The sequence below is a fragment of the Leuciscus leuciscus genome, assembly GCF_965113295.1.
Source record: "Leuciscus leuciscus genome assembly, chromosome: 1".
Classification (NCBI taxonomy): Eukaryota; Metazoa; Chordata; class Actinopteri; order Cypriniformes; family Leuciscidae; genus Leuciscus; species Leuciscus leuciscus.
This window is the reverse complement of record NC_138725.1, coordinates 64,381,376-64,395,301: the sequence shown is the minus strand read 5'-3', so window position 1 is coordinate 64,395,301 and position 13,926 is coordinate 64,381,376. Positions and strand designations below refer to the sequence as shown.

General features: G+C 36.0%; 1 protein-coding gene across 1 annotated transcript in view; it reads right to left on the bottom strand.

The window, feature by feature from the left end:
- adgrl1a (adhesion G protein-coupled receptor L1a) overlaps positions 1-12,686 on the bottom strand; it is a 183,848-nt gene extending 171,162 nt beyond the window's left edge. Inside the window, exon 1 of the mRNA XM_082150570.1 lies at positions 11,921-12,686. The gene's annotated coding sequence lies outside the window, so the exon portion shown is untranslated. The remainder of the gene's footprint in view (positions 1-11,920) is intronic.
- Between the last annotated feature and the right edge of the window lie 1,240 nt (positions 12,687-13,926).

Sequence of the window (13,926 nt, the reverse complement as noted above, 5' to 3'; positions counted from 1 at the left end):
ATAGTGAAATATTATTAAACTTTGAAGTATCTCTTTTTTAATTTTTATAAATTTTATGAATGCTGATTTGGAGCTCAAGAAACATTTATTACTATTATCAATGTTGAAAACAATTGTGCTGGTTAATTATTTTTCTTAGAAAATATGATGCATTTTATTTCAGTATTACTTGATCAATAGAGAGTTCAAAAGAACAGCATTTGTTTCAAATATAAATATAATAAACACACACACACACACACACACACACACACACACACATACATACATATATACATATACATATATATATATATATATATATATATATATATATATATATATATATATATATATATATATATATATATATATATTGTTATTAATGGTTATAATAAATCTTTACTATTATTATTTATTAAATAGTATTACTATTGTAAATATAAATTATTACTACTATTATTAATATTGTTAATAATGTAAATGTTTATTATTATTATTATTATTTAATTACTTGATCAATAGAAAGTTCAAAAGAACAGCATTTGTTTCAAATAGAAACATGTCTTCACTGTCACAGTGCCCTCCACAATTATTGAACCCCCTGGTAAATATGATCAAAATTGGCTGTAAAAAATAAATCTGCATCGATTATCCTTGTGATCTTTCATTCAAAAAATTAGCAAAATTCTAACCTTTCATTGAAGTAAAAGAATTGAAATTGGGGGGGAAATCACATTATGAAATAAATGTTTTTCTCCAAAACATGTTGGCCACAATTATTGAAACCCCTAGAATTTTTTACGAGTAAAATATCTCTGAAGTATATTCCCATTAATATTTACCTTTTTTAGTACACCAGGGTGACTAGGAACATGAAACTGTCCAGCTATGACTTCGTGTTTCACAGAAGTTTAAATATGAGGAAACACAAAGGCCAAATCCCCTTAATCATCCATCACAATGAGTAAAACCACAGAATATAGTTCTGATGCGTAGCAAAAGATTGTTGAGCATCACAAACTAGAAAGCGGCTGTAAGACAATAGCTAAAGAATTGAAAATCCCCATTTTGACCATCAGGGCAATAATTAAGAAGTTATAACCAACTAAAGATGTTATGAATCTGACAGGAAAAGGACGTGTGTCTATACTGTCTTAATGCACGGCGAGTATGAAAGTTTGACTGGCCAAAGACTCTCCAAGGACCACAGATGGAGAATTGCAGAGATTAGTTGAGTCTTAGGGTCAGAAAGCCTAAAAAAAAAAAATTATCAAACAACCCCTACATCCCCACATGTTGTTTGGGAGGGTTTAAAAAAAACCCTCCTCGCTCATCCAAAAACAAATTCCAGCAAATTTAATTGTCAGACACGACTGGATCTTCAAACAACACAGGGTTCTGTGGTCAGATGAGACTAAAACAGAGCTTTTTGGCAGCAAACACACTAGATGGGTTTGGTGAACACAAGGATAAAAAGTACCCCATGTGTACAATTTAATATACCATTGGATCTTTAATGTTGTGGGCATATTTTTCTGCTGGAGGTCCTGGACTTCTTGTTCAGATACATGGCATTGTGGATTCTATCAAATATCAACAGATAAAAAATCTAAACCTGACGCCTTCTGCTAGAAATCTTATAATATGCCGTGGTTGGATCTTCCATCAGGACAACGATCCAAAACAAACATCAAAATCAAAACAAAAATTTGTTGTGGAGCACAAAATGAAGCTTCTGCCATGACCGTCCCAGTCCCCTGACCTGATGAGTGGGCTGAACTGAAGAGGAGAAGCACCAACATGGATCTGGGAATCTGAAGGATCTGGAGAGATTATGTGTGGAGGAACGGTCTCTGATCTCTTGTCAGTTATTCTCCAAACTCATCAGGCATTATAGAAGAAGACTCAGAGCTGTTATCTTGGCAAAAGGAGATTGCAAAAAGTATTTAATAAAAGGGTTTCAATAATTGTGGCCAACGTGTTTTGGAGAAAAACATTTATTTCATAATGTGATTTCCCCCCACTTTCAATTCTTTTACTTCAATGAAAGGTTAGAATTTTTCACATTTTTTGAATGAAAGATCACAAGGATAATCGTTGCAGATTTATTTTTTACAGCCAATTTTGATCATATTTACCAGGGGGTTCAATAATTGTGGAGGGCACTGTACTTCAATTGAATGTGTCCCTGCTGAATAAAATGATTTATTTAAATTCCTTTGTCATTTAAAGTAGTATAGGTACTAATTATAATTGAAAAAGTTTCAAAATAACAACATAATACACATAATCCTTTAACTAGGAGACAACATTCATACAGTATACACAATAAAAAGCCTACCTGTGGCTCAAGTCTCGTCTCTGCCAGGTCGTTAAACACAGTGGTTTGCACTGGTTATAATGAGGTCAACAGCGTCTATAATGTCCAATCGAATATCAGCCAGGAGTTAGAGTGCTGATACAGTGTTGACATTAGATTGCGACAGCATGTAAACTGCATGGATATTAGTCCTGTGCATTGACTGGTGGGCATTGTAATGGTCGTGTGGATTCTGCCTAGGTCAGCAGGTGCATTGCTGAGGGCCAGCGCTGCGCATTGATTGGACAGCGCGCTCATTATGGGATGTGTTGCCGTCAAGACATGCTAGCTCGGTTTGTTCAGAATGTTTGGTGCTATTGTACGAGGAAGAGCATTGCCAGGGAATCTGTAGGGATTGTGTTTTGGTTCACACATGGTCTCCTTCTGTTGCATTGCTAACTTTCTCTCTATGCATGACATAGATGACATTCAGGATTGAAAATGGGTACATATTGCGAGGGAAAAAAAAGGAATGATCTAGTTAGAGTAAACAACAACAAAAACAGTGTGTGTACTAATAAACCACCTTGTTTGTTCCAAATCTGCTTGTGTTAAAAGTAATGCCAGCGTTATAGATTGCAACTCACAGTGAACCACATAATCTGCTGCCATTAGCTGCCCAGCTGTTTCAACCATTGTATGTGCATTTTCCACTGCAACCACTGGCTGTGCGCTGAACATTTTTTGCTCCATTTATGATGAATATACAGTACTAGACAGATGCGACAGAAGTGCAGGCACATTTGTTTTGCTGTAAAGTGATGTGCGCTAGTGGGGATGTTACACAGTTTTCAATCATATTCGCTTCAGCTTAGATGCTCTTAGCAGTCCCTTTTACCAGCACAGAAATACTATTGTACACTATTGGAACTAACTGATGGAAATGTCACGTACTGTATAATATATTAGAGGAGAGGAAATCTGCATCATTTGTAATTCAACAATTGCAGCTGTAGTTCTATAGCTTTGTTTCTAGGCAACTATTTTATAGCAAATATGACATAGAAATAGTAATAGTGATTACTTGTTGCTATTATGGTATTCTCCCAAAAAATACCACTATTAAACTGGTTATTACAGTATTGTTTTATAAGATGGCTGTGGTTTATAGAGCAAGCAATACAAAAATGGTACATACAGTTATATTGTATCAATATTGTGTGTTACAAGATGCATAAATGTAATAATTATATATAATTTCTATAATTATTAAGTATCTACAACAGCTGATAAAAATGGCATACTCCATTTAAATGGAGATCCTTTTTGTGCATGCCCATTTGAAGAAAGTTAGTTAATGGTTATTTTCTTGCCCAAAACCGGTATATTATGTTTATATTCTGGAATATTTTCAGTTATTCTGTTTACATCTGCAGCCTCACTCATAAGCCAAACCTCCTTGTTTTCCCTAGATGCAACTCTGCGACTCTAGTATACGCTCAAGACCATTGAAGTCTGATTCTGTCTTCACTGTTTGAATTAAAAATGTTCAATAAAGACTTTGAACCTTCTTTGTGCCGTCAAGACTGTGAGTTATGACTGATGGCCCAAGGGGGCTGTTCACTCAGGACACGTTCTTACGTTCCATATGTGCTATTTTTTTAATTGTTCGTGTTTGTAAACAAGCACCAGATGGATATCTCACTGTAGTTTCAGCATCTTGGAACATTAATGTTGTTTAAGACACTACTGCATGTTAAGTTATGTCAGCTATGAAACAGTCAGATTAATCTGGAGGCGGGAAAAGTGTCATTTCAATGTTCAATGTTCAAATGTTCAATTTCAATGCATTTCATTTCTTAAGCTACATAAAATAATTGAACATGCGAATGCAAAACCCTGTCATTTTTCTTATTATATGTAAGGAATAATTGACGACGGGCCGTTGAATTATTAGAAAATAACGCATACCCGAGGTGGTAATATGGCCATGATGTGAAGCGGAATATGTGCTTTCCGTACATACTATTTCTTAAAATTCTAATTCTAAAACTTTATCCTTTTGTTTACTATATTTATTTGTTATATCATTGTGGGTTTTGGTTCTTTTGCTGTTGCAGTCTGGAAGGACCTTTGAAATAACTGAAATCATTTGGCGAACTGTAATGCGGTCAAGACCTTCCTGGAACTACTTTAGCCGTGCGTTTCCCTGAAAATAATTTGTCAACCAATCAGATTTAAGCATTCAACAGACCCGCTGTATAAATTTAGTTCTACACTACCAACTCATTGATTATTTTTACCACATTTTATAATAATAGTGAAATCATCAAAAATGAATCAATAACAAATTGGGAATGGGAATTATGCTGTATCGGAGTAGTTCAAATGTATGCTGGACAATTGTTAGCGTTTTTTTCCCGAAATCATCCATTAAAAATCCATTTAAAAAATAATTGAACACATATTGAATTGAAATTGAATGTCATTTTTAAACTCAATTTATAAAACTAATTTCAAGACTAAAGGTTTATCATTTATAACAAACATTTATAATTATGAGAAGCATAAACTAAGTCAAGCGTGTTGACTGGTTGTCCACATACATTTATGATCTTAGCAACATAGATTATGCAGGTATTATGATTTGTTTGTGAGGCTGTATATTTGTTGGCCAATTAGATATTGATGTAGTGAGGAACCGAGCTGGTATCGTACCGAAGCCAAATGTTGGTATCAAGCCAAATACCCCTAATGAGTCCATCTTACAAGTGTGTGACCGTGAAAGACAAAGATCCCTTTTTGCTCTTTCTCTCCCTCTTTTGGGTGTGAATTATTCTTCCTCTGCTCTTTTTTTCTTCCTGCTGTGTTTTGACAGTGCCTCCTATTTTCTTTTTTTTTTTCACGCTGCCCTTCCACTTCTCTTTCCAAGGGCTCCCTCCTACCCCCCCTCCTTCCCTCTCTCTGCAAACAGGCAAACAAACAGCTGCCTTTAGTCCCTGGCTGGTTAGCTGTGGTGCCTCATCCCTCGGCTCAGAATACTCCCTGACAAACACACACGCACATAAACACACACACACACACACACATACACTCATGCTCACACACACGTATACATATCTGAACTCTGCTGGGAGAATATGCTAACAAATGACCAGTCATGACATAACACCACACTTATCATGCATATTGATCCGCATTGATCAGGCCAGGTCTGCCACATGGCTATGAGCTGAACCCGATTATTGACATATGCAATATGCGCTTGAGTGTGACAGAACAATTTTCAAGGATTTTTAAATAGGCAAAAAAATTAATAATTTAAACCAACAATTTCCACCAGTAATTTTTTCTCCCGTTTATTTTCGTTTCATGGATGTAGCTGAGTTTTGCTAAGTATGCCAAAATTATAATTCTATTTTATTCTACTTTTAATTTAATATAATTCAACTAAATAATAATAATAATAATAATAAAATGTTTAAATAATAAATGACAATATTAATAATTATAATTATTACTTTTTCAAATTGGCAAAAATCAATGTTTTCAAAAAGGAAATTTTCACCTTAAAAACCAACAAATTTCACCAGTAAATTTACTTGCATTATTTGCACACTTGTGGGAGTAGCTTTTTGTTAAGTGTGCCAACATTTATTATAGTTTTATTTAAATTAAGTTGCAATACAAACAATAATAACAGAAATAAAAAATATTTTTATTATTATAAATAAAACAAATTATTGTGCAAATTAATAATAATAACAATTTCTAATATATATATATATATATACACACATATACACACACACATTAGAAATTGTTGTTATTAATGATTATAATAAATATTTACTATTGTTATTTATTCAATAGTATTAATATTGTAAATATCAATTGTTACTGTTTTATTAATATATATTAATACTGTAAATATGTATTATTATTGTTATTTATTCATTATTTAAAATGTATTAATAATAATAATAATAATAATACATTTGTATTAAGTAATATTATTTAAATAATAATAATATTTTATTTCATTGTATTTTACTTACTTGCTGCCTTTACTATTGTTTTTCTCTGCTGACTGCAACCCTATCCAAAGATACCTGTGAACCACCAGCTGAGGACCCCTGCAGTCGCAGGACTTTTTAAATAACAAAACTTACAGTATCCAAGATTTGGCTGACATCTGCAGACATTTTTTTTTAAGCAGCTTATCCCACAAATACAGCAGGATAGAAACAAACACGGTAAAAACGTTCAGTAGGAGAATGGCTATTAAATCTATCTGGGAGTTCTGTTGAACGTCTGTGAGTTATTATTATTATTAACGTCTGCAAGCTATTATATTCAACATTCTCTTCCGTTCCCCCCATCACCTGCACAACTCTGTTCAGCTTGACTTCCCTTCTCCGGCTCACGCGGGGAGCTGACTGACAGGATGTGAGCGGAATGATGCATGACTGACATTTCGTATCCCGTCGAGCGAGTTCTTCCATTTCGTTTTCAAATGAACGTTTTCAAGGAATTTCACTCAAACCAAATCACTGTGGAATTCCACATACAAATTTGTATTAGGGATGGCACTGAAGTGGTTTAGCACACAGTTCTGTACTGCTCACATACACATTATACACAGCGCAGTTTCATATCTTCCCACACAAAATGCAAAATTATGAGCTATAGTTGATTATTCAGCCGGCGGCAGATGGCAACACCCTTTTATGTGATGATCAGTGAAACGATTCTGGCTTTCCCTTTAGCTGTTAAATCGGCATCAAACGGCATCCTAGTTTGGGGAAAAAAATACCACAGCAGGAGAAGCCTTGTGTCTTGTTAAATATGTTGGATAACCAGAGCTGTTTTAGACTGCTCAGAAGCGGCAAAAAGGCGCCTTTAATTGGGGAACGTCTTGGCCTGGATGGATTGTGATATTAAGCAATCACACATTGGTATTGTGTTGGCGACAGAAGTGTGTGTGAAGCCGTTTTGAAAAGCTTTCGCTGGCAGAGCCTCTTTTTACAGCAATACCCCAAGTAAATTGCCCCCGCGTCTCAACGCTCCATTGATTGGGCTCTATTTTAGCCTTTCACAGCTGTAAACCGACGCAACCCACCCCCCTCTCGCCGAGTCGATAGACATGATCCAAAGACAGCAGCCAAACAATCCGCTATCTGTCCAGACGGACCAATTCGGCTAATTTAACATGCACTCAATTTATGAAAAAGAGCGTTCATTGATTTTTCCATTCATATGCACTTGTTGATCAAGACATTCCATTGTGCTCCATGATCACTCCGACGGCTCCCGATCAGTGCCGTATGGAGGTGCGAAAGGGGAAGAGGGAACACGGCGCACACTCCTCCTCTCCTGGTTCCAGATGTAGCTGGGGGTTTTTTTCCCTGCACAAAAGCCTTGATGCCTGGCGCCTGCAGTTACAGGCTGCTGCATTCATCCACACATTCAGAACAGCACTTCACGACACAAAGGCCGCGACTCAGATGCAGTCTCGAAAAGGGACGCCCAGTTCCTGCAGCTTTTGTGCCTTTTCACAACAACTAGGACAGTTGCGACAGCATCCACACAAACTCTTTTCTATATTTCGCTCTGTCTCCCCCAGTGGGTTTGCGAAAACCCCATTCATACAGCAATGAGCGTTCTTATAATGCAATGGCTGTCAACGCATAATGAACTAACAGAAGAAAGACCAAGTCTGTTGCAACTAATCAGACATATAAAATATTTGCAAACATTTTTTTTTTTTTTGCACCAAAACTATTTACACTGATTTTGCCACTCTATTAAATAGTTTGACTACCCTTAATGAATGGTTTTTACAACTACAAAAATCACCAGAGACTAAAAAAACAAACAAACAAATGGATCATTGCAATGTGATGCTTTTTACAAAAATGCATTGTTTCGCTTAAAACTTTGATCTTGAACAGGCTTTTACTCCACCGATTAATTTTTTTTTTTTTTTAGTTACACTTTATTTGATAGTGTTCTTGTTAAAGTGTAATTTTGTGACATTGTTACATAGTACTTATTTGTGTAATTACAAAGTAATAATAATTATCAACATGTACTTACTATAGAGTAACTTTTAGGGTTTGGTTTAAGGTTATTTGCATGTAATTATGCATCATTTAATAAGTACATGACTGTGTAACAAGGACTCTAAAATAAAGTGTTACCAAAAAATATTAGAGTAACAGTTTCTGCTATATGAAGCTTACACACACACACATTAGACAGATAGATGATAGATAGATAGATAGATAGATAGATAGATAGATAGATAGATAGATAGATAGATAGATAGATAGATAGATAGATAGATAGATAGATAGATAGATAGATAGATAGATAGATAGATAGATAGATAGATAGAGTTAGGAACAGGGTTTGTTTCTTGTAATGTGCAGTGCCTTAAAATAAAATGTTAGCATAATATACAGTATAATGTGTAATGCCTTAAAGGGTTAGTTCACCCAAAAATGAAAATTATCCCATAATTTACTCACCCTCAAGCCATCCTATATGACTTTCTTCTTTCAGCCAAACACAATCAGAGTTATATTAAAAATTATAATTATAAATATAATGGGAGTGAGGGGTGCCTGGGATTTTGAATCCCCAAAAAGCGCATCCATCCATCATAAAAGTAATCCATACGGCTCCAGGGGGTTAATAAAGGCCTTCTGAAGCGAAGCGGTGGGTTTTTATAAGAAAAATATCCATATGTATGACTTTAAAACCTATTTTTTAAAACCTATTTTTTAAACTATAATCATAGTCTGATGATGATTTATTCATGTTTGCTTTAGCTACTTTTCAAAACAATACCCAGAATGCTGCAGTGTCAATATGGACCTCAGAGGACACTCCCTCTGGGCCTTTCAGGAAGCTACAAGCAGCAAAAATCTTACAGTACTGGATGATTGACAGCATAACTATACCCTAACCCTGTGGGTTCCCGGAGAGCAAAAGATCCAGAGAAGCAGACAGAGAGAAAGGAGGAGAACAGGAGTAGACAGGGGTCTGGATCTGTTATAAAAAGAAAAGAAACAACAGTACCAGAAAAAGCAAGGGTCTTGTGCACTCATGAGACGCCGGTGCACTGAACAAGAGAAAACGAATATTATATGTCCTCTCAGCAGCTGGCCTGGACCATCTGCACACACCTTTGCTTAATGCAGCTAAGTGCACTTGAAGAGGATAGAAAACCGAGAGAAGGTACGATTCAAAGGAGCGTTAAATGCCGTGAACAAGCTCTCTACGTAATGTTCAAACCAGAAGGTCAAACCAGGATATTGTGCAAGTCCCGGGTTCTCCTCATTTTGGGGGTTTAAACATAAAACAAAGACAACGGAGGGGGAAATGTCAAACTGTTTTTTAGTGGAAAGCACCCAGAACAAGCTTCGCCACTGAATAAACGTCAACCAAACCTGAGACAAACCTCACTGAAAAAAAACAGCAACAACAAAAAAACTGAAACGATTTACACTGATAACTACAAAGCAATTAACACAGATTTAAACGTGTGAAATATTGAAAAAAAAAAAAATCGTGTAAAACGTACTCCAATAATCTTTACTTTAATCACACACAAAAAAAGATTTTACTCCAAAATCATTTTTTTAACAGGACTTCACATAAGAGACTAATTAATTAATTAAAAATAAATAAATATTCTCACACTTTTCGGCAAATACATTTACATGACTTTCCTATTAACTGGATAAGAATTACAATATTCTTATCCAGTATATTCTTATCCAATATCCCAAAATGGGGATATTTTGGGGATATTTAATTTAATTTTAATTTACAATATTCTTATCCAGTATATTCTTATCCAATACCCCAAAATGGGGATATTTTGGGGATATTTAATTTAATTTTATCAATCAATAAATTCCTCTTGAAACAAACTTTGTTGTATTATTTTAATTTAATACTGTGAAGCTGCTTTGATACAATCTGTATTGTGAAAAGCGCTATACAAATAAACTTGACTTGACTTGACAATATATAGTGATAGCACTATAAAATATTTCAGTGCTAATCGAACTAATGCACATCCAGAACAGACATTTACATAGTTCCTTCCAATGAGCAAATTGTCCTTCAAACAATTTACTTTGTACTTCCCTCGCTGTTCTCTTCTTTTACATTGTGAAAAAAAATATAACAAAAATAAATCATTGTTGGAAGCTTGACCATCACAGCCGTTGTTTCAAGGCACGGTAAAATGGGCTAACAAATCATGCATCTGACAATAATGTTTCTATGACTGAATCCCTATGTGGATCCATATGTCAAATCCAGACCATTGCCGTGAAAGCTCTGCCAAAATAAAGATGACACAGATGCGGCCAATCTATCAAATCCTTTCCATCATACAAAGGAAATGCTGAGAACTGGCCACTTTTGGCAAAAGCAAAGGAGAAGCGACTCAAATAAATTCATCCGATGATTACTGCCACAATATAAAAATGAGAGCTATCATTAATATTGTGCTAATGCTTGACTATAATTCATCTGCTCGGAGCTTAGAATAATTGTTCTGACACTCGGACAGAGACACATAAATCCTTCGCTCTGTTCTGAGAGAGTGTTTGGCAGTGAACCAGTCCTAGAGCAGAGAACTGGCATTTTATCCCTAAACTAACATTAAAAGGCTTCTCCTCGCTCTGAGGTGTGATGTTTAAAATGGAACCCGCTGCTTTGAGGAGATTCAACTTTGGTCCACTCGTGTCCATTTACCTAAATGTCACCCAGCATCAGGAAGCAATGAGCTTTTCTGCATTGACTCGACTACTATTTAATATTACGTATCCAGGGATGCTTGTGATTCACCTTAATGTGAGTAAATGTAGTGTAGTGACATTAATGCTCACATTACAGCTCACGTAGGCCTGTACATTCAAGACATACAAAGGTCGAGAACTAGATGATTTTCTATGAAACATTTGAGTGCTCTAATTCGAGGTTTCATGCAGGCCTATAACATATAATGAGATGTTAATGGTCAAATGTGCGTTTTTAAGACAGAAATGTGATATAGATGATATGTGATAGAGGTATCAGCATGCTCTTTCTGAATCTCTGTATGGCTGCAGACTTATATCATGATATCTCATTACATCCATTCAAAAAGCTCAAATACCACTTTTATTATTATTATGTTGGTGAATGGTGCAGGATCACTCTAAAGTGCCTCTCCAATGTGTCCGATAATTTTTTTTTTTTTTTTTTTTTAAACACAAAAACGTCTCAAAATGTTATAATTTGCAATAATATTTGTAGCAACTTCGCAAAAGGTTTGTTCGGTAATAGCTCATTTTGCAAACCTACATGCTATGAATAAACTGTAAACGTGGGTATATAGTTGACCTAAAGTGTCAAATTTGACAATTTGTTGTTGGACATGAATGACCCGCGCGTATTACGCGCGAGCTTGTATTTGTGTCTGACGCATCATGAGTGCGCGTGTCCACATAAGCATAAAATATCAATAAAACACCAATAAACAGGCTAAACCTCGTTAAATGCCAGAGGCGGCAATAGATGCCCGTGCTCGATCCTCCTGCAGCATATCCAAAATCATAAACCTCGGGTTCATACCTTTCTGCGTTTCCTCCTGTTCTTCAGTGAATCTCATTCATTCTTCAGCCCCTTCGGTCGTTTATCTGTCGTTTTCTCCTTCTTCGTGCGGATGCATGCAGATTAAAAGCGAATAGCCCGAATGGAGCAGTCCAGAGAATCAACGGAGGGAGAAAATTCGTGAGAAAGACGTACAAAACGACGAAAAACAATCCGACATGTTCAGTCAAATAAGCTCAAACGACCGGACTCACGTCAGAATCATAACAAAACAACAGCGCGCGATGTTTGATACACGACTCACTGATAATAAGTCCACACGAGACGCGAATGAGCGAAGAAAATATCGTCCGCAGTCCCGTTTTCAGCAGTGAACATAACGTGAAACGTCTCCCCAAATCCTAGAAGGAAAACAAGGACACGCAGAAATGTCAGGAGTGGACGGAGGGAAGAGAGTGAGTGTTCATATCGGAGTCCTCGCCGTATTTATCACACACATTAGAGCAGAAATGGAAGGTTGTGGTGTCGACCCATGTGTCCTCCCGCTTCGAAACCAGCAGTCGCTCTGACTCCCTCCGTCTGAAGACACGCAATGTCGATTTATCTCTCTCACGGCACACTGACTCCTTATCCGACTCCCATCTAAATTAATAAACCATATCCAGGTTTATTAATTTGCACCGTGCGTGACCGTTCGCGAAATGACAATGTATTATTGATCAGTCTCGATGACTGATTCATTGACTGATTCAACCTCGGATCTGGTAAATAATTAAAGACTTGCTTATTTGCAACTCATTTTTAAAGGCTGCTATTTAAACTAATACTGTAGCTGTTGTGCATATGCAGGTACCCTGACTGAAGTCCGCTGTCCAGCATGCTGGGGTGATATTGTGCAATTATTCAGATGGCTTTCGGTGTGGGACGCCTCTCAGTTGAGCTTTCACTGTTTAGGAGTGTATTAAAAGGGGGCGTGGTCTATGCGGAGGGCGGGGTCATGACATTTTGAGCGTATATTAAAGGGGCGTTGCTTGTGCCGGGGGAGTGGTTTATGACAGGTGATAATTGTAATCCAAACAGACTGACTAATATCTAACAAAAAAACTAATATTTCCATATTCCTGCACCTTTTTTTTGCGGCCTGGCTTATAAATATAGATTATATTATAAATATAAAAATCACAGCGCAGAAATAACCCTACACATTGATATTGATGTATTGTAATTAATTATATGTGTAACACTGACACTGTAAAGTGCTACATTATCTTTATAAAATCCATTTTAATTAAGAGTCACTAGTCTAATCAGTATTGAGAGATGTACAGTAATGTGATCAAAGAAGACTTATGATTAAATCTATTTTAATAATTAATCCTCACACACACACACACAAACGAGCTATATATATATAGGCTACATTCCAATTACAGTTGGCCTATGCCAGTGTCCTCTGTGACGGCACATTTCGTTAAGATTCAGTGTTGACCTTAAGGGATTTGGTTAGTGCTCTATTTGAAGGGCAGTCATGATCACATTAACTGTCAAATCAAGGGATACTGGCTCAAAGTCAACAGGATAGTCTACATTTTCCTTTCATTACCAAATTACTTTTTTTCAGTACTTCTGGCCAGACCAAAAGACAATTTTTCCTGCAAGAGAGCAACAATATGTGCTCAGATTTTTGATTTTCTTTTAATGTCCTCTCTGCTTTCTATAACACTTGTTGCCCCAATTTTCGAATCACAAACACACACACATGTATTTTGAGTCTATGTATTGAGTTAATCCTTAAACGCATACCTCAGGTCTTTAGTGACCCGGTACATCATTCACTAACCTTCTCCTCATTCATTTTTTAAAGTTAGACATCAACCTTCTCAGTGTTCCTCAATCAATTCATTAATAAACAATATAACAAGAAAAATAATAAAATTATAAATGAATGCGTTTTCCCATTCTTTTTTTTGCAAATATTGTCTAGGGTCGCTAGCGGCCCGAGGTGTGTAACAGTGTAAGTATATTTT